At 37.5% G+C, this 27,401-nt stretch overlaps 1 long non-coding RNA gene across 2 annotated transcripts; it reads left to right on the top strand.

The window, feature by feature from the left end:
• Nucleotides 1-194: 194 nt before the first annotated feature.
• LOC121854304 lies at nucleotides 195-27,401 on the top strand. Of its 2 annotated transcripts, XR_006086531.1 has the most exons (4): nucleotides 195-290; nucleotides 13,775-13,963; nucleotides 25,031-25,194; nucleotides 26,596-27,401. It is a non-coding gene; the product is annotated as an uncharacterized LOC121854304 (long non-coding RNA). The 2 variants fall into 2 exon arrangements; XR_006086530.1 differs by lacking the exon at nucleotides 25,031-25,194.

Here is a 27,401-nt window from a genome sequence, read left to right as displayed (position 1 = left end):
GATATTATTCTTCGTTAACCCACTTTTAGGATAATGTATAAATCTAAGAAAAATGCACAAATATCATTCATCGTGTTTTTGTTTGCATAATATAATACTGAAACTAATCTTTTATCACCACTTCTATTACATAAACAATGGACCAGCAAAATAGCCATTTTGCCGTGATTGGTAATGCAACTTTTTTTTTTCAGGCCAATATTTTGAAGGGATCTAATTTAGAAAGTGGAAGAGTTCAGTGACTAGGAGCCCTAAAGCCACAAAACACTGACATTACCTCAAACAACAGTGTAAGGGGACTTTTTTATTTCTTATTTTATTCTCTTTATTCTTCAATACTTATACTGTATACGTGTTTCATATCTGTATTTTCTATTAATCTTATTTTCTTAGTGTTTCTGTCTATAAGTATTTATCTTATATTTCTTTGCTTATACAAGTTGCACATCTTTAGTCCGGCATTCTGTGGTCCGGAAATTCCCGTGGTTCGGAACGATTTTAGTTTGTCCAATGGGTAGATAGGCAGCCTCTACTTATCTGCATTATTATTATTTCAGGAGTATTAAATTTTTGCCCCTCAGGCCCCAATATGGGTCAGTGACCTATGCCTGAGTGCGCTAATCCCCATAAAAAAAAACAACAACAAAGCCATGGTAAATTAAGGTTTGTTTACATCCGGCAGTTCGGCTTCTCTCTCTCTCTCTCTCTCTCTCTCTGCTTGTCTTTACAGAGTACAACATTTAACCCTTCAATATGTATGAGCAGTAAATAAGTGTTGCTTTCATATTCTTATGTAGAGTAATGACGATATGTTTTCACATGTGCGCACTTACATACGCGCAGTCTCACTTTTTTTCTCTACCATTAATGGTTAGCTATTTATATTGTTCCATTTTTTACATTAAATAACATTACTTCAAACAAGCATATTAATTTTTTTACATTAATTTTACTACAGCTACAATCAGGGTCTTATTTTCTTCAGTTTTATATGTAGAACCAATCAGTCACTGGTTTTGTAAGCATTAACGAAAACAATGCCGGCAGCCGTCTCGTCTCCTCGTGTTAATATTCCACATTATTAATGAATTGTATTGTTCATTTTGCACACACAAACATTAATTCAATACAAAAAATTGAGAAACATTAATTAAAATATACAGTGACCCCTCGGTTAACGAACTCAATCCGTTCCAGAAGGTCGTTCATTAACCGAAAAGTTCGTTAACCGAAACCATTGTTTCAATGGGTTTTTGGGTAATTGGTTCCAGCTCACCGAAAATTTCCTAAATTCAACAAAAATGGTAGAAAAGTTCACTTACTTTGAGGTGTGTATGTAGAAGGCTCCTGGATGATGATGATGGGATTTAGAATGGGGGTGGAGGAGAAGGAAGAAGAGAAGGCATTGGGGTGGAAGAGAAGTCACCCCATGGCGCCATTTCATCCATAAAATTTTAGCTCTCTTGGTGTAATTCAAGATTCTTTTCTTTAAATCAACACTGCACTGCATTATATATTGTCAATATGTAAAATATATTTCAAAATGACCAATAATTTGCTTGGAAACACAGAAAAAAAGCGTTTAGTTGAAGAGAGTCAAGCAAGATGTTACCTCCAGTGAAAACAAAGAGAGACTAACGCCTGTTTGCTGTGTTAAGAGGCTGGATGCCGCGCATTAAACTAGTCACTTTACCTTCAATTATGTTCAATAATTGTTAAAATGACAAAAAAATTGAATATTAAACTTTTAAAATTATTGAATAGTATAAACTTCTTGATATTTAGAAAAATAGTAAGGAATTTAAGCCCTAGAACCGATTAATGTATTGGCGGACTGATACTAAAGCTGGTTGCCCGGTCAGTGCAAGCGAAAACATGTTGAGGTCGGTTCGTAAGAAATTCGTTAACCGAATTTTTGTTCGTTAGCTGAATTGAAGATCCTTATGGAAGGCAGTTCGTTAACCGAGGCGTTCGTTAAACGAGGGGTCACTGTATATGAATGGTAAATTAGTGTTGCTTTCATATTCTTATATAGAGTAATGATATGTTTTCACATGTGCGCATTTACATACGCGATCTCTCTTTTTTTCTTTACCATTATCGTTAGCTACTTCTATTCCATTTATTAACATTAAATAACATTACTTAAAACAACCATATTAATTTTACTACAGCTACAACCAGGGTCTTATTTACTTTAGTTTTATATGTAGAACCAGTCAGTCACTGGTTTTGTAATCAACGAAAACAATGCTGTCTCATTTCCTTGTGTGTTTTAATATTCTACGTATTATTAATGAATTGTATTGCCCATTTTGCACACACAAACATTAATTGAATAAAAATGACATTCAGTAATAAACAATAATGAATCATTTGTACATAAGAGAAATGACGCTGTTTACATGATTGTGCACGTCGTCTGAACGTTGGTGGGCCGTTCAAACACGTTGAAATTCGAGTTTCCACCATCAAATTTTTAAATTGTTTTGTTTTTTTGTGTGTTCAAATAAAAAACGTCGAATTAAAAACAAGCGAAATTTGAGAAGCTACTGTACGACATTTAACCCTTCAATATGTCTTCAAAGACACCATGAAGCAGGGAAAGTGGTGCTAGTGCTTCCAAGTCACTATCTATCCAGGAAAAGGGTGAATTTCCATGGTCCGGCACCGGTCAGGTCCCGAGGTTGCCGGACTAGAGAGGTACAACCTGTACAGTAGTTTCTAAGTCAATATTCTTTTCTATACAGTGATCCCTCACTTAACAAACGCCTCGGTTAACGAAATTTCGGTTAACGAATTACCTTTCATAAGAATCTTCAATTTGGTTAATGAAATTCTTACGAAATCATGTCAACATGTTTTCGCTTGCTCACTGGCTGGAATATTAGTCCGCCAATACAGTAATCGGTTCTAGGGCTTAAATTCGTTCCCATTTGAGTAAATATCAAGAAGGTTGTACTATTCAATAATTTTCCAAGTTTTATATTAATATTTTTAGTCATTTTAACACTTATTCAACATAATTGCAGTACAGGAAACTAGTTTTTGGTGCGCCAATCAACCACTTGACTCGCCCAGCAAGGCGTCAGTTTGTATCTCTGGTCAGTGGAGGTAACATCTTGCTTGTGGCTCTCTTGAACATAAACTATTTTTATGTTTTTACAGTACAATTATTGGTCATTTTGAAATTTATTTTACATATTGACAATATATAGTGCAGTGCATGGGTGATTTAAGGAAAATAATCTTGAATTACAGCCCTTCTCCTCCACCCCCACTTCTAATTCCCATCATCAATCATCATCATCATTAACCAGGAGCCTTCTACATACACACCTCAAAGTAAGTGTACTTTACTGCATTTATTTTTACTTTTTATGTAATTTTCGGTGAGCTGGAACCAATTACCCAAAATCCCATTGAAACAATGGTTTCGGTTAACGAAATTTTCGGTCAACGAACGACCTTCTGGAACGAATTGTATTCGTTAACCGAGGGACCACTGTACTTTATTCCTTCTGTCATATACAGTGGGGTATGCTATAACGAATCTAATTGGTTCTAGAACCTTGTTCGTTATAGCATTTGTTCGTTATAGGATTAATCCGTTCCAGGCCCACAAATACAACCACTTAACACTGAAAAATATAATATAAAATTGTAAAAATTGTAAAAAAGTGCATACATATGCATCTAAACCCCTGAAATAAAGAATATCATTAATACTTGTAATAAAAAAACAATAAATTAGTAAAAAAAAAAAAATTAAATAATGTTCGTTGTAGGAGTTTCGTTCGTTATAGCATTCTCAATTTTATAGGTAAAACCGTTCGTTATAGGAATATTCGTAGTAGGATCCGTTCGTTATAGCATACCCCACTGTATATTATTGTATTTTCTAAATTTGATATCCTATATTTCTCTCAATTTATTATCATGCTTTAGTTATATTCTATACCATGGATTAGTCTGGGTAAATCATGTCATTCTTATTACTGTATAACACTTATTATACTTACAACGGTAGCCTGCCACCACCCAGACTTTTATTAGAATATAACATACAGTATCTCATTGAACTGTAAGGTAGCGAGCTTGTAGGCACTTGAGTTACAATAGTTATTTTCTGTGAACCAATGGGTAGAAGGAATAGAGCGGTGATACTCGTAGTTTACTAATTCAATATTTATTAACATAAGGAGTGAACGAGATGTTAAATAAGTGCACTCAGACAAGACTGGACCCCTTAGGTCTTACTTTACAATTCATAAAATAGATTTTCAATTACTTATTACATCATTAAGCAACTGTTACCCTGGTATATTATTTCTTTGACAAATAAGAGGGTTTTTTTTTACTTTCCCAGATAAGACTGGACCCTTAGGTCTTACTTTTACAAGTAGCAAAATAAATCTTAAATTCTTGGTTTCAACATTAAACAATCATTATATTACAGGGCATTGTCAAAATAGATGGTTATATGACACACTTGACAATATCCCAAATTAACATATTATTTATAACGTCATGTTATTTCGGAATGAACAACATGGCACTCAGTTGGTAGTACATATGAATGATGTACTCACAACCCACTTGATACGTTATTACTGGCACTACCAATATTTATGGGTTCATTACTCAACATGGGATAACTATATTTCTGCTAATTATCCCCAATCATATACAACAATAATACTTTGGCCCATGTAACTGTAAGCAGTGCACCAGGGTGCAACATTGGTGTCTCCACAACAAACGAAGACCGCTGTTAGGGTCAGTTGCAGTCCGACAAATTGCGAGGAAGTTCGGGCCTAGTTCCCAGGGTGCGGACTTGCGCAATTTAATCGTGCCGAATTAACGACATCCTGCAAGACAGCCAGTTGGTATGTAGCTACCAGTCCCCCGGTGACTGTATTCAGCTAACACACACACTGTGCCCGAGATATGATGGAACAGCGTCAGAGATGTCACAAAAATAACTTAATCACAAACCATTTTTCGTCTGGCAACGACAGATGATATTTATATCACATTAATTCTTTCACTGGGTAAATGATAATTTCACTGTTACAACATGAACACTGATATTCACAAAATCCACTGTTAAACTGACTTAATAAGGCGGGCGTGAGAACATACACATACCTGAGATATGATGGAACAGCGTCAGAGATGTGACTTCTCCTCGTACATGAGTTTATATACGGCTAACTGGCAACTCAGGCCTATGCGCTGCACATGCCAGGAAGGCTTATCACGCAATGACAAATTACATTCAATTCAGTCGCTGTACATTTAACTATGAAAATCAATGCCACGGGTCAGGTGAATTTCTTACGTCTATTTTTATAATCTAATCAGAGATTGAGCTTGCCAGGAAAAGGTGAAATGGACGTTAAATACACACACTAACAACACTATTTTCACAAACTCAGCAAAACTACAAACAAGGAACTTTTCACGGGGATACGTTAGATTTTGGAGATTATACAGTTTGACAGAATCTTTCAGGAGATTAATGACTTTCTTAAATAGGCAACTGACACTAACTAAACAACAAAAAACAGATTCTCTGATGTTTGGGCATCAAAATTATCTAATTTCAGTAGTACTTATAAACTCATGGCTATCCCCAAGGACCATATAAGGACATGCCACTCGTACTGGCAGACTTGATACTCACTTACTTGACAAGTTTCACTAACAATAAAGACAGTTGAAGCCTTCAACATCACTCACAAGGGATCTTGAATGTTTCATCTGTAATCAGACATGTCTAAGTTGCCTTAACAGATATGACTACAGTTGCAATTTAAAATTTTGTGTCGTTATACTAAGGAATATGGGGTCTTGGGTGCACTCTAAGATTGAGGGAAAACGGAGGACTCAGACGTCCTGAAGCGATGAGAAATGGACGCCTCAGATGGGGGACTCAATAAAGAAGGTATAGCTACATGTTTTATGGGCTATTGAGCGTAATATAAATCGTCTGATTTTACGTTAACTAATATGTACGTATGTACGTCCGTGGTCATTACAACAGGAGGTATGTCTGGAGTATCGTATAATTTGAACTTAGTTAATCTATCATTTTGGATGTTATAATAAATTAGAGATGTTTAAAAGGGGGTCAGTAAAATGCTTTGAATAACTGGAGATTGTGGTGGACTGGCTCTTTAATAAAGTGAGGTGTGTTCTCTATGTGTGTGTTTGGTTGCTTTGTGGAAAATATGTAATTACCAATTATACCTAAAGATAGTGCACGTTATGTATAGTAAGACCCCTCTAATTGAGAAACCCCCATAAATCGTGTTTCCTGTGTATATGAATCGGCTACTTGTGCAATTAACCAGGCCGTTCACATGTATTTATTATTTGGGTTTAAGTAATGAAACCCAAGCGGTAGTTCCTTGTTTTATTATAAAAGGATTGTATATATAATTCCTGAGTGTAGATCGACCGTAAGTTCCACTGTATAGGAGTGAATGAGAAAGGGACGGTGTTTATGTATTATAAACGTTAGCTCACGTCCTTACGATATAACTTTCTGTGAGCGACTACTCGAGTAAGGGCCTCGCTGTGCGGGCTTACAGATATGCTGACGATGGGTCTCTCCCTCCTGGGAGAGTTGCCCTCTCACGTGTACAACTCATGTCTTACTCATGGAGAAGTGGAGAGTTACAGGGTGGTGAATCTGAATATAATATCAGATGTATTGACTCATTTATATAATATGTTCTGTTGATGAGACAGGGGCCCATTACATCGCTCGGTCATCTACCAGCTGAGCTCCGTGAGGTCTAAATAACTCAGAGTACAGTACAGTTGTACCCCACTTAACGTGGTCAATAGAACCCAGAGGGTCCCGTGTTAAGTGAAATCCGCGTTAAGTGAACAACAGAACATATGGGATTAATTCCAATAGAAACCGGCCCGACCCCCAAACTCCACTTTTTGAAGACACATAACTATGTTGTAGTAAAAATAACATCTTAATTTTATGATGGTACATGCACACAATTAATACTTAAGAGAAATAGAGAAATACAGTCGCCAAGTTAATGTCCATTCAAATAATGGACTCAACTCCCTCCCCCTCTCACACTACACTGCCGGCTCTTCCCTCTCTGAGAAATTTTTGGGGGAAAACCACTAAATTTTAATAAATAATACCTCAAACTAAAGTTAGGATAATACAATTGACATTGCTGGATTCCTTGTAAGACCAGGAATATTTTGAATATAAATGTCATATATTTTGCACAAAAGATAACATACTTACTCAGAGAAAAATTTTATCTAAAATTTGTATGTCTAATGCAAAATATATGATGTTTATATTCAAAATGATCATCAAATTATAAGAATTCCAGCAATGTAAATTATATTCTGACCGGGTAATTTGTATGAATTTTATGAGCTAAAACAAATATCTTCAGTTAATAAAAAAAAAAATAATCTTCAGGACACTATCTGTCAATCAAAGTACCCCACCTTGCCTCCCCCCTCTTCCAACCGCGCGGTCAGTCCCAACCCTCCCCCCACCCCCCACCAATCGTCCCTTCAAGAGATGTGGGGTGAAAAAAATAAATTTTAACATTTTGTATTAAATAATACCTCAGATTAAAGTTAGGATAATATAATTGACATTGCTGGATTCCTTGTAAGACCAGGAATATTTTGAATATAAATGTCATATATTTTGCACAAAAGATAACATACTTACTCAGATTAAAAATTTTATCTAAAATTTGTATGTCTAATGCAAAATATATGATGTTTATATTCAAAATGATCATCAAATTATAAGAATTCCAGCAATGTAAATTATATTCTGACCGGGTAATTTGTATGAATTTTATGAGCTAAAACAAATATCTTCAGTTAATAAAAAAAAAATATTCTTCACAGGGTAACAGATGGTCGGTCGGTCCCTCCCTCCCCCCCACCCCCCACCAACCGTCCCAAGGAGATGTGTGGGAAAACCAGAATACTTAACTTTTTTGTAATAAATAATACCTCAAACTAAAGTTAGGATAATATAATTGACATTGCTGGATTCCTTGTAAGACCAGGAATATTTTGAATATAAATGTCATATATTTTGCACAAAAGATAACATATTTACTCAAGAGTAAACATTTTATCTAAAATTTGTATGTCTAATGCAAAATATATGATGTTTATATTAAAAATGATCACCAAATTATAAGAATTCCAGCATTGTAAATTATATTCTGGCCGGGTAATTTGTATGAATTTTATGAGCTAAAACAGGCAGTCAGGCAGGGTGGCGGGTGGGGCAAATCTAAAAATAGCGTCTCGAGCCGGACACTCACCGTGTATATGTGGAAAAAATCCGTGTTAAGTGAAAGTTCAGCTCTGGCGAGGCACCGCGTATATGATAAAACGCATTAAGTGAAACCGCGTTAGGCGGGGTAATACTGTACATCCTAGACAACCTTAACCATGTTATAAACAGATATGTAGACACTAAGCTGGGGATTCTACTACTGTAGGGGTATTAGCTACTACAGGGGACATAGACTTTAGTGTCGTACGGGTTAGTATGTTATGAACAATGTTGAATTTGGATGACACTGCCCTGTAATAACAAAACAGGAATATAATTGCCAGAATTAACAAAATAGAGGGAATTGTAAGACTTGGTAGTGCAAATTCCCGTGATAGGTTAAATGGCAAGTTATTTTTCAAATCAACAAAATGTGTCTCGTTCAAGAAAGCTAAAACTTTTAATTTCTCTGATACTATTTGAATATCCTTAATAGTGAAATTCATTACAGGAAGTTGAATTAAAGCAGACTTGAGTTTTATATTTAAAGCAAAATGCTGATGAGTAAGCAAGGTCCATAATGTACTACAAGTGATTTCACAGTAATCAGGAGCCTTGTAATGCCCTTTCACAACTAGCTGCTTAACACCATCATGGCATTTTAAAATGACAGTAGTGAGATTTGGAAAGAATAAATACTGCACATTGTGAAGGTGAGCGTGGAACACAGTCTTTAGACTAACTGGCCTATAACTGCATTGCGCTAGCGCTGTGCGTACATTTGGTTGTATGACTGCCAATTCACATATTCCCTCTGCAGCAGGAATAAACGCGAACGTGTAGGCCGGACATACGTGTAGGTGTAGATAAGACGACTTACACCGTGACAGTACCTCAGAATCCTCTATTGATAACAAAGAATACTCTTCATCTACGAAGAAAAGTTCTTTAGGCCTATCCAGGGTATACAGTGTGTCATTCACAAACCAGGGGAAGGGTTCTAAATGCCATGCATTAGACTCATGTTGCCCTCGCATAGGAATGTGGATCAGAATTGCATTGTGCTTGAGGGTTGACTCCAACAGTGGGTAATAATATTGAACCTCATTGTCATTGAAAATAGGAGTTAAATGATACTGCAACTTGGCTATTTTTAAAGCTTCAAGAAGCGTCTGCACAGGCACAAACTTCGCGTCCACACGTCCTATCCCGGCATCTACATTGCTGTCTGTTAGTTCATTTTTAGAGGTTACAATTTTATGAACTGAAATTTCCGCAGCATGCAAATATTCTGTGAAATAAAGGAGCCATTCTAATGTCGGGATTGCTTTCTGTAACCTAGTAACAATCCTCGAAACTTGGTTAGACTCCACTATGATTGCATTAACCTTCGATTCTAGAGCAGTAATTGCGTGAAAGGTTTGAGAAATAACAGGATTCTGTTGAGATACAGCCTGAACGACAACGTTCATTTGGTCCCCCAATTTAGCTACATCATCGGCCGTCGCCGTGCCAAACAAGGCGCTTTGGATGAGACCCACAAAATTAAAGAGACCCCTTTTTTGTCGTGCCTGAGAATGCACTTCTTGAGCAAGATCCGCTTGAGACGCAGGTCGACTTTTCCCAACATCGACGAGAAACTTGCGAAGGTTCTGGAGACGAAAGTGCAGAAGGTCTATAGTTTGTGAAACTATTGTCGAATTCTTCGAAGCTGTGCTGAGACCATGAAGGATGTCCAATGCTGATTGTAGTTGGCCGTCGACGTTTTCCATCTGACGTGGAAGTTGGAGTAGTGGATGTAGTTCATACTTGATGTTCACCACGTCCTCAACTATGAGAACGCATCCGAGAGGTGCCACAAGTGCACATGGTTTGAGGACTGATGTGGACATGTCTGTCAACACAACGGTGCCACAACAGAGTAGAAGCAACACACTGATGATCCAAGCCATTCTGTAAGGAATTACAAACGATTTAACGTCTACTCATAGAACGAAGTTTCATACAATAGTCATTTGGGACACTGCTTCTGGACAATCTGTAAGGATGTATCAATCACATCATCATCAACTGGAGGTAATACATTTATCTGGGTCTTCTTCAGACAATCCGCGTGCATGACATCTGCAATCTGTGCATTAGGCTTCCAAATTTTGAATTTGTTGCCCGATTCTTTTGAGATTATGCGGAATGGACCAGAAAATTTTGCCGAAAGTTTGGAGTTCCTTTCAGGTTCTCTTGACATAATAGTGTCCCCAACGTTTAATGCGACAGGTTTAGCTTGTTTGATGATCATTTCGGCGCATGACGCCGCTAGATGTGATCGTACTTGGGCATGAATATCTGTAAAGACATGAATTTGTTTTGCCGCGAAATCATCCGTATTATAAACTGGGTATGGCGCATCTGTAAGAATGTCGTAAGGCAGACGTTTATCTGTACCATAGACAATGTAGTAGGGTGTTTTGCCCGTAGAGCTATTAACTGACCCATTTATAGACGCTGCAACCTGCGGTAACCAATCCTCCCATGCGTATTGAAAACCACTGACAATTGGACGCAGTATTTCTAGGATTTTACGATTGGTTCTCTCAACAAGGCCATTAGCCTGTGGATGATAAGCTGTCACAAAAGTTTCTTTAATACCATATTGTGCACATATATGCGCTACTAGCTGATTCTTGAACTCTGTGCCATTGTCAGAGAACAGAACTTTAGGCGTAGTATATGGACATATAAGATTCATCACTAATGCATAGGCTACTGCTTCGGCCGTTTTGCTTTTTAGTGGGACCAAGACCACGAACCTTGAAAAATGATCCACACACACTAAGACGTAGGCTGATCCCTGGTGACTCATTAGGAGTTGTAACAAGTCAATAGCGACTGTGTCAAACGGACGGTCTGGTGTAGGATATTGTAGAATCGGGGCAGGTGATCCTGTTGAACCTTTATGTTGAGCACACGCCAAACAATTAGCTATGTGTAATTCTATGTCTTTCTTCATAGTGTTCCAGAAATACTTCTTTCGTAAATCCGCTAAGCATTTATCACGACCTTGATGACCTGCCTGTGGGACATCATGGAACAATGTCATTACTGCTTTGCACAACGTGTCAGGTACGACTATTTGAGACACATTACCCTCAGGAGATTTTCTCGTCCTTTTGGAGTATGTTATATCGTAATTCAAACTGACTAAAGGGAAGAATTAACTTGGGGAGTTTAACATCCTCACCCGATTTGAGAGCAAAAATAACAGCTGACCAATATGGGTCGCGTCGTTGCTCATCTTCCAGTTGCGAAAGAGTGAATGTTGATACAGGCATGACTGGTGCTATATTTCTTGACAGCTTCGGCGACAACATTCGCCCTCCCAGGTAAATACCTAAATTCGGGGTCAAACTCTTGAATTGTCAGATACCGGCGTGCTAATCTGCCTGATAAGTTTCTGCCATGGAACAGCTCGGTGACTGCCGCATGATCAGTAAAAACCGTTATCTTGTAGCCAAAGATAATGTCTTTGAACTTCTTTAAGTGCCCACACAACGGCTAACGTTTCTAAATGCGTCACCGAATAACGTGTTTCAGCATCAATTAGGTTGTGACTTGCAAATGCTATCACTCTAAACTTCCTACGCATATCCTCTTGCATGAGCACTGCTCCGACTCCAATTCCGGAAGCGTCAGTACAGAGAGTGAAAGGTTGAGTGTATTCTGGGAATGCTAGAACCGGGGCATTGGTTAGCGCTATCTTCAATGCCGTAAAACTATCTTCGTGTTCAGCATCCCATATAAACATTGCATCTTTTTTGAGCAACCTTGTTAGGGGCGATGCTAATGTTGCATAGTTCTTGATAAAGGAACGATAATAGCCAGATAAGCCAAGAAAGCTACGCACATGATCATTTGAGGTAGGACGCGGGAACTGAGATACTGCCTTGACCTTATCATTAAGTGTATGTATGCCCTCACTGTCAACTACATGACCAAGGATATGGATTCTGGATTTTAAAAACTCACACTTCGAGAGTTTTATTTTGAGGCCTGCTGTGGAAAGTTTGTCCAACACTTCACGCAGTTTAATCAGATGGGAATCGACGTCCTTAATGACTACTATAAGATCATCCAAATAAGCGCAGACTGTGGTACCAATCAATCCAGCAAACAGGGTGTTGATCATTCTTTGAAATGTTAGTGGGACATTTCTGGGAGCAAATGGCATCCGTAGAAACTCAAAGTGGCCTAGAGGCGTGCTAAATGCCGTGATTTCTCATCGAGTGGTATTTGCCAATACCCACTAAGCAAATCTAAGTTGCTAAATACCGCATTATCCTTGCCTAAGGATTGCAATATGTCGCTCAAGATAGGCATAGGGTACCTATCAGGGATCGTTTGATCATTGACGCGCCTGAAATCTATAACGGCGCCATCCACCATCCTTTTTCGGATGAGGAATAATGGGCTATTAAAGGGAGATTTTGAGTGTCTAATAACATTCTCATCTAACATACCCTGTACCATATCTTGTACTACAACTCGCTGGCTATGAGGTAGTCTATAAGCTGGTACGTAAATAGGGTTGGTTCCCTCCTTTAAGGCTATATAATGGGATGTTAAATCTGTCTGACCTAGCGTTTCCCCTGGCACTGCTACTATATTTCTATAGTCGGCAAGCAGCTCTAAAAGGTGTGCCTTGCCCTGGGGATGATCGATCACCTTAACATGTGGTGCTATTTGACCTATCCTGGCCTGTCAAGTCTGTTGGCATTTCGCAACAATACCTCGAATTGGGAATTTAGTAGGCTGTACTTCGACATTGTTGTGATATACTAGAAAATCACACAAATAACATCCTTTCTTTAAGATTCACTGAACGCCTGTTCGATTTAGAATCAGTAAGTCGGTCAAACCACCAGGGTAGATTCACATGACAGCCCTTGTACCTTGCATGTTTCCGGGAGACACACAACATCTGTGCCCGTGTACACGTTGGGTAGTTCAACAGTTGCTTTGGTGATTTCCTCATTTTGGTAATGGAGAGTACTCCTCAACACTGCTGGTACGATCGTCCAACTCTTGCTGCTGTAATCACGCTGGGAAAGTGTGTGGTTGAGGTCAAGAGGTATCTCTGACGCATGATCCGCCTTCCTCTTAATAGGATTGGTAGACAACACTTTCGTCCTAGCTGTGAGTAAAGGCTCAGAATGGGTCAGTTAATAGCTCTACGGGCAAAACACCCTTCTACATTGTCTATGGTGACAACAAACCAGTGTATTTAGATATCTAACCTCTGCCTCTTCCCTCCTTCATTTGCACGTAGATATTGTTAAATTACTGTCCTGTACTTTCCATTTATATAGTTTAGTTTTAATAGAAAAAGAATGTACTGTAGTTGTTAATTACAGTATTTTTGTATAGACTGTATATGATTTTAGAAATTAGTAGTTACCTACCGTGTGCTGTTTTTTGCAGACGATGTGTTGGACAACAAAGACGGAAGTCACGTCTCTCTAAAGTGCCATAGCCAGACAATGCCAAACACACAAGCCAAGGATTACAGAAGGCCTGACACGATCTTCTTTGGCTTTGGTGTGTTACACCCCCAACCTGCAACCATGTGCAATAATTAAATGCTCTGGCAGCACCATCCAGTGTGAGCAGGTAGGTGTTCACTACAGTAAATATATAGGCTCTAAAGACCCATTGAAATTAAGATTTTTGATCATGTGGTGCAATCAAAATAGCTACTTTTTCTGCCACAAGTTGATTCATCAATTCTTTAGTGTCAACGACTGATAGCCTATGGAGCAGCATGGAAGCAAAACTTGACATAGTCTACTGGTAACATGGGTGACCTAGGACCCAGGAAACCAGAAAACCCTCAAAACCAGTTAAGGTTTGGTCTCATTGGTTCTGGATTGGATTTAAGGGTCTATACCTGTACTGGAGTGTGTTGCCACTGAGGTCTCTTGCTACATTTGGCTGGTGGCTAGTGGAAACAGATAGTCTAAATTTATCTTATTTATTCTGAAGTTGTATATGGAAAATAAAAAGCTATAGTTTATTATATCATAATTTTTATTTGTATATGCTAATTCACATAGATCTGTAGTGTTAAAATACAGTATGAACAGTTATATGAAGGAATGGAAGGTGAAGTCAGCTGGCTGATGTATTGGGTGAAGTGTCATGGAACAAAAATTATCTCAGTGACTACTGCTGATTTAATAATGCTCCTCTTGCTGACTCCCTCCATCTCCAGGTTCACAACAAAAGTATGCCTCTGCATACTGGAAAATTGGTTTACAAATAAGTTCCAAGTACAGTAGATTTCATTAAATAAAAGTCACAGCAGTAGCTATCCCACATCATCATCTACTGTTGCAGTCATATTTTGGTGCTTGTATTAGTGAGTACCCATTAATACATTTGATTCTTTTAACTTTATAATTTTCATAATTATCCATTGTGTTTAAGTTGTATAGGATGATATAAAATGCTCTGTGACTGATGTGTGTGTGGTGGTTGTCAGGAGTGGTGACTCAGTTGGGTGGTCTGAAGCATACATTCATTTGTGTGTGGTTAGTGCCAGCTAGCTTTTGTGATGTACACATATACCCCTCAGTTTTTTTGCTGCATGCTGTAATTGTTATATTTATTTTTATCGTAAGTTAACATCTAGTTGTAGAGATATTATTAATTATTGTAGGTTAAAGAAAACAAGCAATTCAAAATGACAAATTAAAAGTTGTCATCAGCTTACCTCCAAACCCTGGCAATGTATCAGCCAGTTAACATAGAAACAAGCAGGTCACCTCCCCCCACCTCTCATTACTATCTCACTCACCACCACCTCCCTCATCACAAAAGATAGCATTTTATTTATGAAGAGATGGATTCACCTCACACAGAGCAGAACTGTGTGGTATCTTCTACCTCTCACATACTTTGCTCCATCCAGGGGGTAATACCACTGTTAAAAGATATATTTTTTTTTTCATTTAGTTAAAATAGTGGTAGTACAGTACTTACTACTGTATTAATGTGTTGATCAGTACTCAAATAAGCATTCATAGTGACTTTAGGAACACATCATACAGTATACAGTAGAACCTCAATTATCCAGAGTTTGGGTAACCAGCAGATTCAATTAACCAGCACCAAGATTAAATAATAATACAAATTCTTCCAAAATCAGCCAGGATCATAAGTTTGAATAGCACATAGCACAAATTTTTTACAGTATACAAAAAAATTGCTTATTCTGCACTCAAAACCATCTTCTGGGTGACATGACACAGTTCACCCAGGCAGTCAGCCAGTTACCCAGCTGACTCAGATGTTTGGCTGCTGCACTGTGCTGTGTGTATGCTGTGACGTCACACCACGATAGAGTACAGTACAGTACAGTGATCCCTCGGTTAACGAAATTTCGGTTAACGAACTGCCTTCCATAAGAATCTTCAATTCGGTTAACGAATTTCTTACGAACCGACCTCGACATGTTTTCGCTTGCACTGGCCGGGCAACCAGCTTTAGTATCAGTCCGCCAATACATTAATCGGTTTTAGGGCTTAAATTCCTTACTATTTTAGTAAATATCAAGAAGTTTATACTATTCAATAATTTTAAAAGTTTAATATTAAATTTTTTAGTCATTTTAACAATTATTGAACATAATTGAAGGTAAAGTGACTAGTTTAATGGGAGGCATCCAGCCTCTTAACACAGCAAACAGGCGTTAGTCTCCCTCTGTTTTCACTGGAGGTAACATCTTGCTTGAGACTCTCTTCAACTAAATGCTTTTTTTCTGTTTCCAAGCAAATTATTGGTCATTTTGAAATTTATTTTACATATTGACAATATATAGCGCAGTGCAGTGTTGATTTAAAGAAAATATTCTTGAAATACACCAAGAGAACTAAAATTTTATGGGTAAAATGGTGCCATGGGGTGATTTCTCTTCCACCCCAATGCCTTCTCTTCTCCCTTCTCCTCCACCTCCCACTTCAAATGCACATCATCATCATCATCTAGGAGCCTTCTACATACACACCTCAAAGTAAGTGAATTTTTTCTTCCATTTTTGTTGAATTTAGGCAATTTTCGGTGAGCTGGAACCAATTACCCAAAAACCCATTGAAACAATGGTTTCGGTCAATGAACTTTTCGGTTAACGAACAACCTGCTGGAACGGATTGAGTTCGTTAACCGAGGGACCACTGTACTACATTGTAATGCTTTTTTTCATCTTTTATAGCTCATTGCATGTAACTAAATGTGGTGGCTGGGCTGGCTGGATGATGAAATGAATCAAAGAGGAGGTGAGGTAAAGAAGGTACAGTAGTATATTGGCTGAATAGGTTACAAAGAATACAGAACACAGAAATTGGGAGGTTTGGAAGTAAAAATTATTATTGCATATGAAACGGAGAAATGAAAGATAGGTAAACAGAGTGTTTACTATAGAAATTAATGTTAGGAGAAAGAGAAGACCAAGAAGATGGGAGGTTGAAATGAGGGAGGTACTGGATAAAAGGATAATTAGCATCCAGGAAGCAGCAGTATGTATGTTTAATCATACAGCTTGTTGTCGAGTAGTTTATGTAGATGAAGGACTGCTATTGGATAGTGCTAGATTGTATGAAGTGACAGTGAAGTCTTATTGTTAAAGATAAAATATCGTAACAGTACAGTAACAGTGAATGAAGGGCAATATTGGTAAAGTGTGTATCTGCTCATCATTCTGATCACCTTGTAATATAATGGGCTCAAAAGAATTAAAATAAAAGATCCACATAATTATATCAAGCTTATCAATGATGAGAGGTAAAAGGTATGAGTGGCAAAGTGGTCAGTTAATGTATTATGGTTGTCTTCAGCCACGGGTGAAAAGAGTCTGGCTTAGATTTACCAGAGGTCTGTCAACACCTGTGATATATTATAATGTGCTTTAGGACTAAGTGCAGGATCAAAGCTTTTTCCTGTACTTTGAAATAAGCCGCACAAATACTAGGTAAATTCTAATTTTTTGGTGTGTTACGGTTGATTTCTGCATTCTTTTTTTATTTTGTTTGAAAAGGGATGAGGATATCATAAATAACAAATAAAGGAATTGGGATAGTACCACATGTGCTTTATTTATTATTTTTTTCTTTTTTACAGTATATATACTGTATATACTGAAGCTCCTGTGATGCATCTGACAACACTTGTCTCTGTGACTTACAAATGCTCTGAGACAAGCTTGATATTTGTTTGTAAATTGCCAAGATCTGTGATAAAAATACAATTAAAATTTTGCCTATCAAATGTTAGCTAGTATATGTACAGTTTATTATTTTCAATATAAAATGCTGAAAAATAGAAAATCCATTCTGAAAGATCATAAAAATACAGTAAAAGTCCAAAAATCCGGATGCCAGAAATCCGGACCACCCGAGAATCCGGACTTTTCGAAAACTCAATTTTTTTTTTTATTTTTTATTTTTTTTTTAGCGGGCTTTTGTGTATGTGCGCATGCGTGAGCGCCACAGCTGCACAGCGACAACAAGCGACCACGTGGTCGCCACTTTAAAATGAGCACTCAAACTGTGACAACATATGTAATTTTGAGTCCTCTTTCCATTTACAGAGTACTGTACAAGCCCATAATAATGGCTCTTAAAGTAGATAAACTTCGTTGTGTGAAGAGAAAGAAGAACACGTTGAAATTGAGTGACAAACTTGAAATAATAAGAAACTAGAACGTGGTGTGAGCAATACTGTTCTAATGGAAACATACGACATTGGAAAGTCTACAATTTATGATATAAAAAAGGCAAAGAATAACATTCCAGAATTCACAGCTTTTTCTTTAAAACTGCTCATTTTGATAAATGAAGCATGCTATATTTGCTAATGAATAAACTATCAAAATGTACCTGTTCATCTCTTCTTTATTCCTCCTTAAATTTGAATTTTAAAAGTACTGCCTGAGAATCCGGAAAATCCGAAAATCCGGACTGACCCAATCCCCAAGCAGTCCCGTATTTTTGGACTTCTACTGTAATGTGAAATAATTTTGACCCCATCTGGTCAGAATATGAAAAGGTGGGAACCTTGGTACTGTAAAGTATTAAGTACAGTACTGTATTGTTTTAACTAAATGAACACATTTGTATCTTGCAATACTCTAGTAGTATTAAACTGGATGGATAGGTGAAGGACGTTTTGTGAGAGGTAGAAGATTCCACACAGTTCTGCTCTGGATGAGTTGAATCCATCTCTTCATAAATAAAATGCAGTCTTTTGTGATGAGGGAGGTGATGGTGATGAGTGAGATAGTAATGAGGGGTGGGGGGAGGTGACCTGCTTGTTTCTATGTTAACTGGCTGATGCACTGCCAGGGGTGGGTGGTAAGCTGATGACTATATCATTATCAATCATTTATCTTTATTAACAGTGTGAGTGTTAAACAATAATATAACAAGTTAGTGAAATAAGTAAGTAGAGTATACTGGTAGTAAAAGAAATGCACTGTTTAAAAATATTTTCATCGGCATGCCAATTAAATGAATTTGCCAGTTTATCGGTACCGAGTGTCTCTCTTGTTATGTGTTGTATGATATATACATTGCACCATTTCATGTTTAGTATACTGTACGTTGCTAACAAATATAGGAAAAAATTTCTTTATAAGTCATTGCATCATCCAATGGGTTAAGTCTGTGTGTAACCAAATAGGATGCATAAACAGTGCTAAATATATGGGGTGCGGTGGCCGAGTGGATGCAGTTCTAAATTCTGTTCTAAGAGTCGCTGGTTCGATCCTGGCCCTTCTCAACGTAGCTAGGTTAGGCTAGACTAGGCTAGGCTATGAGATTTCAGTACCTGGTTTATATTGTAATTTACAGGAGCTGCCATGCACAGCAGGGTGTGTCATAGGAGGGAAGATCAGCTAAAACTAATGGCCCATCACTTTTTTGGTAGATTTTAGTGTATATAAACAGAAAATAATTTCAGTTTCAATATTTTGCAACGTTTTGCTTGGTAAATTTTAGCGTGAAATTTATCGAAAATCTAACGTACAGCTGCATTAGTGCATTACAATTAAATAGTGAACATTGCTTTCTGACTTCATTCTTTAACAACCCAACTAACAATATTTTTTTCTGTTTCAGATTCTGATGCATTTATAAGTTGATAATATTTGCGATGGCTGCTTGTGTCAGGACGAGGAACAAAAAACCCAGCCATCTCAGTCACTATCTTGGGTCTGGGAGAGAGCTCCTGAAGTCGGAGTTGCCGACATTGAGAGATGCTTTGAGATACGGTGTTTTAATCAGGCAAATCAGTGAAAAGAACCAAAGAACTTACACAAACAAAGACATTGCCAGTGATATGACCAAAGCTGTCTTGGCACAGTACACTCTGGCTAATGCTCAGTTCAAGCCTCCAGTCATAACAAGTCAGAAGAAGATTAGTGAGAGATCTAGCCAGTTGGGAAAAGGCAAGAGATATCTCTCTTGGGAGAGGAAAACTTGCAGTTAAGGACAGCTTTGCCAAGCAACTGGACCAGTTATTTGGCATAATTACTTGCAAGTGCCCAATTGTTCTCTGTCCTGAGTTTGGATGCGATCGTGACTGTAAATCCGAGGCCCACATCTCCTGTATTTGCAAGTTGAACTGAAGATTCCTAGATCGAACTGGCATTTGTCAAAGCACAGAGAGAGAAGACTGGCAGTATAGGGCTTCTCGATTTCTAGCCAAGATATTCCGGAGTCCAAGAGACAGGAGGCTGCCACAGAGAGACAGAAGAGGAGAAGAGTTGCCGTGGAAAAGAGACTTGAGAAGGCCCAGGGTGAGGTAAAAAAGGCCGATGATTGGAGTCAAGCTGATTCAGAGTTTAATGACTTCCCCATGGCTGATCCGAGTGCTGACCAGGAGAATGGTGACTTTGTCCCTAACCCAGAAAATAATGATCCCAAACCTTCCAGGCATAAGATTCAAAATAGGAAAGATATCCTGAGCATAGCTCTGGCCAGCATGCGACACAACACTGGTCTCAGAGAAACTGCAGAGATAGCAAGAGCTGCCTGGATTGACGGTGGTTTGATAACACCTGATGATGTTCACCTGGTGATAGATCATAACAAAGTAAGGAGAGCTCAGGAGAAACTTGTCAGTAACCTAGAAGAGGAGTTTGATAAGGGGATAAGAGAAAATGGAATCAATTGTTTGTTCTTTGATGGGAGAAGGGATGACACTCAAAGTGTTCATGAAAGTTGAGATTCTGACAAGTTGTTCCCTGCCATGGTGAAGGAGGAACACTACTCCTGCTGCAGTGAACCAGGAGGAAGTATTTGTAGATTTCACCCAGAGAAAGATGTATATCAGGAAACCAGCTGAGATAGTGGCAGATAACATTGAACTGGCTCAGAGAGAGGAACGTAGACCAGACCCTGCAGGCCATTGGAGGGGACAGCACCAACACGAACACAGGGTGGCAAGGGGGGGTCATACAGTGGATAGAGTGGAAGATTGGGAGGAAGCTGGTCTGGATTGTTTGTGACCTCCACACCAACGAGTTGCCACTCAGACATCTGATCCAGGAGCTGGATGGCAAGACTCTTTCAAGCAACAGATGGTCTGGTCCTCTTGGCAAGATGCTGGACTCTGCCACTGAGTTAGAAATAAATCCGAGCTTTGAAAAAATCACAGTTGGCCCTCCACTCGTTGAGCTTGCACATACTGTCATTGACGACCTGAGTACTGACCAGTACTATGGTTACATGATTTGCAGTGCCATCAAAACTGGGGTCATGCCTGATAGACTTGCTTACCTGCAGATAGGTCCAGTCTCACATTCTAGGTGGCTCACAACGGCTCTCAGGTTCTGCAGAATTTGGGTCGCTCATCATAAACTGAAAGGGAACCAGCTTCACAACCTGAGACTTATTGTCCAATTCATCGTGAGTGTCTACTTGCCAAATTGGTTCAACACCAAGGTCAAGCCATCATTCTCCGAAGGTCCGAGGCATGTTCTCTTCCAGCTTGAGCTCCTGAGGAGTCAGCCAAGGAAGGTTGTTCAGATTGTGGAGCAGACTGTGAGGAGATCTTCCTGGTATGCTCATCCCGAGGCAGTTCTGCAGACAATGCTCTGCAGTAAGGATGAGGAGGAGAGAAGAGTGGCAGTAAAAAAGATCTTGGATATGAGACTTATGAGAGGATCTGGGCATGACGAATCAGTTGGTGACGATTCCTTCAGGGTCAGGAAGACTCCTGAAGTCAATCTAGGTGCCAAGACCCTCACTGATCTCATAGATCTGGATAACATCCAGGCTGGCAGTGAGCCCCCTCTTATCTGCAGCCTCACCAATGTTCAAGTCAGAGCTTTCCTGGACAACCCCATGCATGTCCCTGCCTGGCCCTCGCACACCCAGAGTATAGAGCGTTGTGTACAGCAAGTGAGCGAGGCCAGCAGTCAAGTGTACAGCCAGGAGGGGAGGGAAGGTTACATCCGAGCTCAGGTGGTCAGCAGGGAGGTGATGAGTAGCAACAGAAGCAAGAAAGACATGTTCTCTATGGTGTGCAGCAACACCGGGTCGTAGTAGTAAAACCGGTTTTTGTATTTGATGATTTTGTTTTCTTAAGGAATATTAAATTTAATAAATGTGTCAAGATCATTCGTTTCACTATTCTGGATCATTTTCATCCTAATAAATTAACCTGATACATTTACTTTACTTTAAATAAGCTATTTAGTGGTGTTGGTAAAAGGGTGGGAATACTGAATTTTCATAAGATTTCAAGTTAAAATTTACCTAGCAAAAAATGAAAACTTTTAAAATCTGAAGATATCACATGATTCTGCACATAGAACTACATCATTAATACCATGGGCCGATTTTTCAAACTCAAAAAAAAAAAATTCGCCTCCGTATGACACACCCTAATGCACAGGCCAACCGGCCTATTGCAGACTCCTTATTTTCTTATGTTCTTATATCTAACACCGTATAATGTAAAAATAACTATAATAACTAATAAAGGTGCCCTACAAGTGTTAAGTTTCTACCACGCCAAAATACGCCCATCACTTCTTTAACGACTGTGCGCTAAGGTAATTGTTAAATGTAAGGAACCACAGAATTTGCAGAAAAATCATCTCAATGCGCTAGTGTGCCTTATGAATAAAAAATACTATGTACTGTACAGTATATGAAAATATAAAAGAAAAACTAAGAGAATAGGAGTATATTCTATGTGGGAGATGGAGCCCTTCATTATCACTTAGAACTTCTCTCGCAAAGAATTCTGAATACAGTTCTGTACTGTATATACTATTATACAATGGAGATAGAACACACCCTGTCTTACTCTGTCTAACTGTGATCCGGTTAGTAAGTTCATTATTTACTAACACTGCAGCCTCCTATTGCCAGTAAAATTCTTTAAAATTCTAGTACCTCCTTCGTTATTGCATATTTTTTCTACAAGTTTATTTTGCTTTACCTTATCAAAAGCGTTTTCCAAAATCAACAAAGATACTGTATAAAAAAAAATTAACCTCTATTAACCATTCTTTCAAAATTCTCAAACTAAATACAGTGACCCCTCGTTTAACGAACACCTCGGTTAACGTAATTTCGATTAACGAACTGCCTTCCATAAGGATCTTCAATTCGGTTAATGAAAAAAAATTCGCTTAACGAACTTCTTACGAACCGACCTCAACATGTTTTCGCTTGCACTGACCGGGCAACCAGCTTTAGTATCAGTCCGCCAATACATTAATCGGTTCTAGGGCTTAAATTCCTTAGTGTGTGTGTGTGTGTATATATATATATATATATATATATATATATATATATATATATATATATATATATATATATATATATATATATATATATATATATATATATATATATATATATATATATATATATATATATATATATATATATATATATATATATATATATATATATATATATATATATATATATATATATATATATATATATATATATATATATACAGTGACCCTCGCTTAATCTAACACCTCGTTAACGTAATTTCGATTAACGAACTGCCTTCCATAAGGATCTTCAATTCGGTTAACGAAAAAAAATTCGGTTAACGAAGTTCTTACGAACCGACCTCAACATGTTTTCGCTTGCACTGACCGGGCAACCAGCTTTAGTATCAGTCCGCCAATACATTAATCGGTTCTAGGGCTTAAATTCCTTACTATTTTAGTAAATATCAAGAAGTTTATACTATTCAATAATTTTAAAAGTTTAATATTCAATTTTTTAGTCATTTTAACAATTATTGAACATAATTAAAGGTAAAGTGACTAGTTTAATGCGCGGCATCCAGCCTCTTAACACAGCAAACAGGAGTTAGTCTCTCTCTGTTTTCACTGGAGGTAACATCTTGCTTGAGACTCTCTTCAACTAAATGCTTTTTTTCTGTGTTTCCAAGCAAATTATTGGTCATTTTGAAATATATTTTACATATTGACAATATATAATGCAGTGCAGTGTTGATTTAAAGAAAATAATCTTGAATTACACCAGAGAGCTAAAATTTTATGGGTGAAATGGCACCATGGGGTGACTTCTCTTCCACCCCAATGCCTTCTCTTCTTCCTTCTCCTCCACCCCCATTTTAAATCCCATCATCATCATCATCATCCAGGAGCCTTCTACATACACACCTAAAAGTAAGTAAACTTTTTTACCATTTTTGTTGAATTTAGGAAATTTTCGGTGAGCTGGAACCAATTACCCAAAAACCCATTGAAACAATGGTTTCGGTTAACGAACGACCTTCTGGAACGGATTGAGTTCGTTAATGGAGGAGTCACTGTATATACCGTCTCTTAATTTACTTAAATATTCAGGTTCTAGGCGTAACCAAACAAAAAGTGAACTCAATTATAAGAGAATAAAAATAAGTAAAGTAAACCTTTAAGCATTTAATTGATTAAATATTAACACAATAAAGAGCCTCGTAGGCTGTCACAACAAATTGATTCACCATCGAAACTTTTAAGACACAAGTGATACAAAACATCGAAACATCAAAAGAATAAAAATAAAGCATTGGATTACGTTAACACTGCATAAACATGTAAAAACTATCACTGAAATTAACTAACGTGAAACAACACTGAATTACTTGAATACAACTAAGCAAATACTGATGGACACAGAGACATAAATAGGTACTCGCATAGATATACCACATTGGTGGCGACAGGAACAACACAAATAAATTAAGTATAAGTTACAAGTGACACTCAAAGGATGTGGACTGTATGACAGGAGAATTGAACTGACTCAAGTCAGTTGGTGGGTCCTATATATAAGGTCGGCTCCCGCCACGCGACCCGCCGGTGGGTCGTTTAACGATGCAGATAGTCGTTAGAGAACAAAGAATGCTGGTTACAATACAAAATAAAGAAATAAGATGCGCTTGAACAAATAATGACAGTAAAACCTTAACAGCACAGGGTAAGGTGACTAGAATATATAATAGTAAATTTAACACATCATTACAGGAATAATATGGAACATGGGAGCATGTTATATATAAAAAAAAAGAAAAAATACGACACGGTCGTAACAAAATATATATATATATATATATATATATATATATATATATATATATATATATATATATATATATATATATATATATATATATATATATATATATATATATACACAGACAGACACCACGTCAAGCCCTGCGTAACACCACCTGTGAGGGAACTACTACTCCACGTGATGCCCCTCATTACGCCATCTGTGACGGAGTTACTCCACTACGTGTCTACTGTTCAACACGTCAGCTCACATGACCTACGTGACCTCCGATATAAACATTAATCTGTATGTTCACTGTATGTTCCTTTACCTTTCTCTAATGAAGGCTTTTGTTAAACCACCAATGTATGTAATAAGTCATTTATGTCCAATGTATATTTTCAGCCTATGGGCTACAAAGCTTTTTCAATAAACCGTTTATTATTATTTATTATTATTACATACATACAGGGATCAGCCCACCCGGGCAAAGGTCACCGACCCACATTGGGGCCTGGGGGTGAAAATGTAATAATAATAATAATTATTCATAGTAAATAAAACTTATAATAAAAAATACACAAAAATAAAATAATTATAATAATAATAATAATAATAATAATAATAATAATAATAATAATATTAATAAAATAATAATAATAAAGAAATACAAGAATGAAAAAAGATCAAAATTGAGAAACGAACAATATCTATGAATTATTATTATTATTACTACTACTATTATTATTAATACATTTTCACCCCTTAGGCTCCAATGTGGGATGGTGATCTGTGCCCGGGTGAACTGATCCCTGAAAAAAAAAAACTAACCCAACCTAACCATTCAGAAATCCGAAACACATCTGGCCCCAAGGATTTCGGATAAGGGATTGTCAACCTGTACGTAATACAAATATTGATTTGTCGAAATCACCGGAAAGTCTCTCTTGGTGTTTATAGAATTACAGGGGTACACGTTTTAGTCAGACATTTCATCCCATTCTTGGCCCCCCTTTTTTTTTCTACTGGAAGCTGATTATCTCCACAAGCTTTACCATTTTGCTCACAGCTGCCTCAAGTTCTGTTTCCTGAATAATCATTTTGAACTTTTTCCTTTTTTGTTTCTTACCACTACTTTATCTATATCATTGTATACTGTAGTTCTATGCACAGGTATACTGTACCTCAATTACCGATGCATATAGGGACTGAAAAGTTGTTGCTTAGTGAATCAATGGTTATTGAAGGAATTCAGGGGGTTAGGAACCGACTAACCCCCCAAAATCTCTCGCCTACCCTTGATATATCTGTCGTTCACACTGTCACACAAGAAAATATAGCAGACATATGAAGAAAGCATAATAAGTATTAAATAACGATTGTAATGCATAATTTGAGAGTGTTATTTACCTGACCTGACCTACTCTTATCTAACCTACTCTAACCTGGTGATGACTTCACAGCCATTGGTGATGACATTATCAACTTTGTTGTTCTCTGGCACTTTCTGTCCATACTGTACATTTCTCATAACTCCCATTACTTTCTTTAGTTACTATGTTGTCAATTCATCACTCATTGCTCCACTTACTGACATACCGTATCCACTCGCAGACATATGGAAACGTTTAGGTTAAAATAAGTGTATCTCTCTTTTATTCAGCTGTATATGTAAGTTAACTCATGAGGTCTTTTAACTCCCCCAAGGTATGTGAAATGAGCATCAGTAGCAAGTGTTGGCCCAAATACAAGTTCAGGCCCTGTGGCTGAGAAATGATGCGCAGCAAGATGTGCAGTATACTTCTTCGAGGTTGGCTGCTTGAGTTATCTGCTCTTGCACAACAACAAATGGTGGCAGTGCCAAGGTTAACATTCAGATTTCCCTGTGGTTGATAATGACTTGTGTGGATGTCAGGTTCTGAGTGCCATACACATGTGCTTGCATAATTTGCATATATTATGCATTTTGTCAGATATTATAATAGCTCTAAAGTTTAGTGCTCATTGTGTAAGTGCTGTCAGATTACTACCAGTTGCCATTTAAACTTAATAAATTATAGTTAATGAAATGGTTAACAGTTTCCAAAGACAGTACAGTGTAGTTTTATTTGATTATTAATAACCCACTTCTTTGAGAGTGTCTATACCGTAATTATATCAATGTTATACAGTATACCTGTACAGTATACAGGTATATATAAATGCTGTATATTTTGTGGTAATTAATGGGGTTATGTTCCTCTTTTATATATATCATTTGAATACAACATTAGACTGAAATTTTAAAGCTATTTATATGAAGTGTTAAATGATACTAATAACACCGAAGAAGAGACACAAGTCAATATAAATACTCTGTACGGTAGAGAGTGCAGCAAGGTTTTCTGATTATTAATTATGAAAGCATTAATCATTGAGAGAAATTAGCTTGTCAGATAGCACCGATAATATTTGAATCTCTGCAGTGCAATGAATTCTGTGAAATATTATTCTCATATAAATGTTTTATTTCA

This window comes from Homarus americanus, unplaced genomic scaffold, assembly GCF_018991925.1.
Source record: "Homarus americanus isolate GMGI-L3 unplaced genomic scaffold, GMGI_Hamer_2.0 scaffold54443, whole genome shotgun sequence".
NCBI classification, from domain to species: Eukaryota; Metazoa; Arthropoda; class Malacostraca; order Decapoda; family Nephropidae; genus Homarus; species Homarus americanus.
Note: the sequence above shows the minus strand (reverse complement) of the source record. Positions and strands in the feature narration are given on the sequence as shown.